Source organism: Otolemur garnettii, unplaced genomic scaffold (genome assembly GCF_000181295.1).
Source record: "Otolemur garnettii isolate 467f Iridium unplaced genomic scaffold, OtoGar3 scaffold00011, whole genome shotgun sequence".
NCBI lineage: Eukaryota > Metazoa > Chordata > Mammalia > Primates > Galagidae > Otolemur > Otolemur garnettii.
Window position 1 is genome coordinate 7852113 of NW_003852406.1, and position 7353 is coordinate 7859465.

A 7353-nucleotide genomic window follows, 5' to 3' on the forward strand; every position below is an offset into this window, starting at 1 on the left:
AAATCACTAAGCCTTATCTGCAGACCCTATAAAACAAAAGCTCACAAAAGAATGTTAGAGTGCAAGTGGTTCCAATTTCCCCTCCTTTTTCAAAGTCTCCTACACTGGATCCTTGCTTTTCTCTCTTTTTACATGGGCATCTAGGCAATTTCAGTTATCCCATTTATTTTCATGTTACTACAGTTTCTTCAAAGATACATAATTTTTTTTTTTTTTTGGTAGAGACAGTCTCACTTTATCACCCTCGGTAGAGTGCCGTGGCATCACACAGTTCACAGCAAACTCCAACTCTTGGGTTTAGACGATTCTCTTGCCTCAGCCTCCTGAGTAGCTGGGACTACAGGCGCCTTCCACAATACCCAGGTACTTTTTTGTCACAGTTCTGCCGGGGCTGGGTTTGAACTCGCCACCCTCAGTATATGGGGCCAGCGCCCTACCCACTAAGCCAAGGCGCTGCCCACATAATTCTTTTTTATTTCAAAATGTTAATCTAAAGGGTACAAGTGTTTTGTTACCTGATGGATACTTTTTTTTTTTTCGAGACAGAGTCTCACTCTATTGTCCCAGGCTAGACATCAGCCTAGCTCACAGCAACCTCAAACTCCTGGATTTAAATGATCCTCCTGCCTCAGCCTCCCTAATAGTTGGGGTTATAGGTGCCTGCCACAATGCCCAACTAATTTTGCTATTTTTAGTAGACACAGAGTCTTGCTCTTGCTCGGGCTGGTCTCAAACTCCTGAGCTCAAGGGATCGTCCCACCTCAGCTTTCCAGAGAGCTAGGATTACAGGCGTGAGCCACCATGCCTGTCCCTATTACCTGGACGTCTGGTATAATGCTTAAGCCAGGGCTTTTGGTATGCCCAACAGCAGAACAGTGTTCACTGTAGCCCATCAGTAATTTTCTTCCCCACACCGCTCCCCCCCACCCCCGCCACCTTCCTACTCTCTTGTTGGTTTCTCACGCCCTTTATTTATTATATGCATAGAATGTGTAAGATCCCCCCTGGGTCCCCTTCTCAGGGCTGAGTATTTATCATTTCTATGTGTTAGGAACATTTCAGGTCCTCTCTTCCAGCTATTTTGAAATCTATAATGCATCATTGTTAACTACAGCCACCCTACTCTGCGTTTGAGCAGCAGAACTTATTACTTCTAACTGCGTTTGTACCATTAACCAACTCCCAGTTCCAGACACAGCGTAAAAGTTGGATTGCAGCTTCCTCATATATTATTACTGATATGGTCTCCTATTAAATCACACTTCTCTGAAACGTCACTGCTTAGTTGGAAACTAAGATTTGAGCAGTCACTGCTCAGAGACAATAGTTGCATAAATGAGGGGCTCATTTAGCTGCACTTACCCCGGTTAAGTATAGAACGGCTGAAAATTCAGCTCTTCTGCATTGACGAATATAAAAGACCTCCTTAAAGAAGAAAAATTAATTTTTACCAGCAGTACCTAACCATGGTTATTTTTGGTCCCTGGCAATCAGCACTTTCATGAGTTGTCTTTAGCCTCTAAATCAATAGTTCTCAGCCTGTGGGTCGCAACCCCCTTTTTCCATTTGTAACAATGTAGCTATTAGGAAGGTTGAGAAGCACTGTTCTAAATAGATTGAAACCCAAAGTATCAGTTCAACTGAAAATGGAGTCTCTATCCAGGGAAGGCTACATCTCCTTTTAAAAAAGTTTATTGATACATAATATTTATTTTGTGGGTTATACATGGTATTTTGTTACATGCATAGAATGTGTAATGATCAAGTCAGGGTATTCATCACCAGGAGTATTTATCATCTCTATGTGGTAGAAATACCTTAAGGTCTGTTTTCCTGCCATTTTGAAATATATAATATATCATTGTTAACTATAGTTACCTTATTCTGCCTTTTCTTTTTTTTTTTGAAACAGAGTCTCACTTTGTTGCCCTTGGTAGAGTGCTGTGGCATCACAGCTCACAGCAACTGCAAACTCCTGGGCTCAAGTTCTCCTCTTGCCTCAGCCTCCCAAGGAGCTGGAACTACAGGTGCCCACCACAATATCTGGCTATTTTGTTGTTGTTGTTGCAGTTATCATTGTTGTTTTAACTGTTGTTTTAACCAGGCTCAAACCCGCCAGCCTTGTTGTATGTGGCTGGTGCCCTACCCACTGAGCTATGGGCACCACCACCTTAAGGCTTTTGAGCATTAAAACTTATTCTTTCTAGCTATATATCTGTACCCATTAACCAGCCTCTGTTCATTCCCCCAGTAATGACAATAAACTCTCCTGAAAATCAGAAAACTAGCTATTCCATCATGACAGACCACTCCACCTGCCCATTCAAACACACATTCCCCCACCCACACACACTAGATACCCCACATTATATATGTGCCATTGTCCCCTTTACATGCAGCCTCATATCCAGAAACACTGTTGTCAACCTCAGTGCTTTCTATACGATTGTTTCCATAGATTCATAAATTCATACAAACTCAGGCAAGAATATGTGTGGATTTTCAAGGTTGCATCTCCCACCCCATCCTCAATTTGGTGACTCACCTTATGCTGAAAAATCTTAAATGCTGGAGCCCCAACCGTCACTGCAAAGTTCTTCCCTGGAGTGCCTCCGCACAGACCTGTGACCTCACACTTCAGATATGGCTAGCTAGTCAGTAAGGGCAGAGCCTCTACAAACATTCGTAATTCTATTTGCCCACTATAAAGAGTGACACTTTACAGACGATGGCTTTCCTATGATTGTAGCTTCTGTATTTGCAGGTTAGGCCACCGGTGTTAATGACTCATAACAGAACCTCTCTCCGGAAGATGACAACTTGGGCATCAACATTTTAACATGTCCCATCACAGCATCTCACTTAGCTCTAACTTATTCAGAAATAAGAGCTAAGAATTGAAAAGCGGGTCCAGATAATGTTTAATCCCTTTGTAGATGGAGAAGGGGCTCCCCCAAACTGAATGGGGTAGCAGAAAGCAGCTTCAATCCTGCAATAAGAATGAAGCAGGACCACATGTGGCTACCTTGTTTCCTCTTTACTTTTAATATGAAAACAAGTTAGTCTTTTCTATAACTAAGTTTTTATATCATTTCAGATACAGGAGACAATGTTGCCAATGGCATCAATATTCTAGGATTCTCTCAACCCACATGCATAGAATTCAAAGACTTGGGTGAAACTATCCTTGCCAACAACTTAATGTGTTTAATTTTCATGGATGAAGAATCACATGTGTGAGCCAGGCACAGTGGCTTATGCCTGCAATCCTAGCACTCTCAGAGGCCAAGGTGGGTGGACTACCTGAGCTCTGGAGTTTAAGACCAGCCAGTGCCAAAGCAAGATCCTGTCTCTACTAAAAATAGAAAAACTAGCCGGGTGTTGTGGCAGGCACCTGTAGTGCCAGCTACTCCGGAGGTTAAGGCAAGAGGATTGCTTGAGCCCAGAGTGTGAGGTTGCTGTGAGCTATGACACCACAGCATTCTACTGAGGGTGACAAAGTGAGACTCATCTCAAAAAAAAGAAAAAGAATCACATGTGAGTCTGCAAATGATCTTTGTGAGTTTTGTTTTCTATTCATGATAGCAACACTAGCCAAACCATCATAAAAGAAATGTTATTAATACACCAAACACCACCATCAATATTAATCATAGTTTAGGCCAGGTGCAGTGCTCATGCCTGTAATCCCAGCACTCTGGGAGGCCAAGGCAGGTGGATTGCTTGAGCTCAGGATTTAGAGACCATCTGTACTAAAAATAGAAAAAAATAGCTGGGCATTGTAGCAGGTGCCTATAGTTCCAGCTTCCTGGGAGGCTGAGATGAGAGGACCACTTGAGCCCAAGAGTTTGAGGTTACTGTGAACTAAGACACCATGACACTCTGCCCAGGGTGACCGAGTGAGAGTCTGTCTCAAAAATATACATATATGTAGGAATCATGGTTTGTACTTTTCAGATGGCACCTTTAAGACAATTATCTGCTTTCTTTTTTTTTTTTTTTTTTTTTATTGAGAAAGGACCCTCCAGCTGTCCCCCTGGGTAGAGTGCCATGGCATCACAGCTCACAGCAACCTCTAACTCCTGGGCTCAAGCAAGTCTCCTGCCTCAGCCTCCTGAGTAGCTGGGACCACAGGTACCTGCCACAATGCCCAGCTATTTTTTGGTTGCAGCCATCATTGTTGTTTGGTGGGCCCAGGCTAGATTTGAACCTGCCACCTTGGGTGTATGTGGCTGGCGCCTTAGCCACTTGAGCCACAGGCACTGAGCCAATTATCTGCTTTCTTAATCAGAAAATAAATACTCAGACCCTTCACTCTCTGGGTTCAGTTTTCTAAAGGATAAAAGAAAAACCAGAGAGGTTAATTGATTTGCAAGATCTAGAACCTAGATCTCCTAGTTCCAAGTTCAATGTCTCTTCTACCTCAAGCTTCACATCCTTACTTGTTTTTTCACAAATGCATATCGGGCTGAAACGTGACCCACGTCTCTTTTTCAAGAGATAGGGTCTCACTCTGTAACCCAGGCTAGAGTGCAATTGTATGTCCATGGCTCACTGTAACCTTGAACTCCTGGGTTCAAGTGTTCTTCCTGCCTCTGCCTCCTGAGTAGCTGGGCCTACAGATGTGAGTCACTGTGCCTGGCCCTATATCTTACAAGTTATCCTAAGAGGAAACACATGAAGCCGAGTAAGATGGTTTAAATCCCAGGACTTCCTCAGACCAACTACTTGGATATCTCTGAGCCTTAGATTTCTGGTTCCACTCTATGAAAAAGAAGATAATATGCACTACTGCCTCACACCATTGTTCTGAGGATTCGGTGAGATATGGTTGTGGAGTGCCCAGCACAATGTTTGACATATACTGGGTACTTAAATTAGTTCATTCTGTACTCCTGATATTGGATAGTGGGCATTCAGGCTCACTCTAAAGACCTAGAACAATTGCTGAAATTGGTTCTGGATACTCAAAAACTATCTTTCCAGAACAAAAGTGTGCGATCTGGCTCCAAGTAGTTTGCTGAACCAACAAAGATCACTTTCAGACTAATCCTGATCTTTCTTAATTTTTTTCTTGGTTCAAACGATCTGCAATTCTTTTAAAATAGATATGCGTATTTCAAAAGAGTTCTAATAAACTTAAAAGCAAGTTCAAATCCATTTTAGCAAGCTCACACTTGTTCAGAAGAATCTGACTGGTTCACGTTAATTTAGAGTGAGTTAAAAGAGGTTCTGCTTACAAACAAAACTATTTCTGACTGCTCTAAAACTATGTTAGAAAAGACCAGAAACATCTATCTAGTCAAAATTATTTGATTGTCACCTTAATAGCTTTAATTGATTTGGACTCCTTTTATTTTTTCTTTCAGACTGGTTTTAGCTAGCTCAAATAGGTTCTGACCTGTACACGCAGGTTCTTACTGGCTCACAAAAGTTCAGACTGGTTCCAAGTCTATTTTATTGAATCAAGTTAATGCTGACTAATTAAATCTACTTCCAATGCAGTCACGCTTGCTCTAATTTTATCAAATTGCTTGTAACAGGTTTAAGTCACTTATAAAATGGTTTAGACTAGTATAAACTGGTTCTTTACAGTCTGAACTTTTTCAGGCTGACTTCAGATGTTCAAATAGTTAAGAGACTAGATATTGTGTGTACAATGACGATCAGAAACACCAAAAATAGTGTGTTGCTTTAAAGTTGCGCCAAACCAACAAACTTAAATTTTGACTCATAAATTACCTCACCTGTAGACATTCTATAACACAAAATTTGTCTCCAACATAATATTATCTTCTTTTGCCCTTTCAAGCTTATCTGTGTTAGGGCACAGTAAAGGGGTTGGAGAAAGAACCATTGGCTGACAACAGAGAAAGTTATGACAAGGGGCACAGGCTCCCTGGGTTAAGAATTCACCTCCCATTTCACCTCAAAGACCTGGCAGAAAAGCCTTCATTCATAATCCAACAATAAAACAGAGATGGCAGTTGGAGAAAACCTTTAGTATATTTGGAGTCTGTAGAGAGTATGTCCAAAATTAGTCACACCGCCCAGGCTGGTCTGGGTTAACAGAGATCAGACTTCTAAAGAATAAAGAAGCTACAAGTAATAAATGAATTCAAGGGGCAGGAAAGTTTTCAAAGTCTTCAAAGAGTTTTCAAAATTCAAAGAGATTTTTCAAGGTCTCCGTATGCAGCTAGTGGTGACAGTTTCCTTATGTGAGCTTGCAGTCCAATTAGTCAAAGCCTACAGTTGCTGGAATCATCCCGTCTTCCAGCAAAAAGTAATTCTGGTCCACAGCAGACTATCCTTCCAGCCCCATCCTGCGATCCCATATGTGGTTATCTCACCACCACTTATCACCACTAGGCGAAGACAACTTAAAGTCTCAATTAATGATAGGTTTTCATTAAATTATCCTGATTTTCTTACATGTTACTCAAGTCCTGAGTGGTGTTCTGCAGAAGGAAGATACTGTGCTCCTCAGATGTGGAAATCTAATAAATTATTTTTATGTTGGCATTTTACAGCAGGAAGGGAAATAGTGAGAACACACAGTACCGGGTGTAACATCTGGGGCACCCAAACAACATTTAGCACACACCATCACCTGCATGTACTCCAGCCCATCCATGCTTGGGGAACCCATTCCCTCCTTTACTGCTGGGTCTGAAGCCTAGGTCAGCTGTTCACATGTCAAGTGCTGTTGTGTCTTAGCACAGCAATCCTCATCACAGCCCTGGAGGCAGGGCTGTTCTATCACAGGTGTCACAAGAGAGAAGGAACTAGGTCTTGGACAGTCTGTCCATATGTTAGCATGGGCTCAATTCCAACATACTGTTGAGAGACAGAAGAGACAGAGGTTAAAAGCACAGACTCTAGAAACAAGCCACCTGGATTTGAATCCGGTCACATAACTTCAGAAAATGTACTTAACCTCTTTTGCCTTGGGATCCTCACCCATAAAGCATATCCTATTTTATTAGTTCCAATATGTATATGCTTTCTTATTTTAACTTCCTTAAAGTTAGAGTGCTTCTCTAACTTACATTTCATGGCCTTTCGACCTAAGACATCTCATAATTGCTATTATAAACCAGGTGTCACTAGAGATATAGTTGTGTGAAAACCGTTCGTCAACACTTTTAGCGAGAGCAAGAATGGCCCAAGCACATACTTTAGACTTGATGAAGCATTGCAGTAAAGCCATCTGAGAGGGCTGTTGGGAGGATGAAGTTAGGGTATACACACAGAGTTTAAAACAGAGCTTAAACACGGTAAGTTCTAGGTAAGTGTAAACAGTTTAGCATAGGGTGACCAGATTTTAACATCGGTAAGGCAGGACAACATGGC

At 41.8% G+C, this 7353-nt stretch overlaps 1 protein-coding gene across 1 annotated transcript in view; it reads right to left on the reverse strand.

Annotated features, from left to right (window-relative positions):
* RAB27A (RAB27A, member RAS oncogene family) overlaps positions 1 to 7353 on the reverse strand; it is an 82989-nt gene that overhangs the window by 28800 nt on the left and 46836 nt on the right. The window lies entirely within an intron of this gene.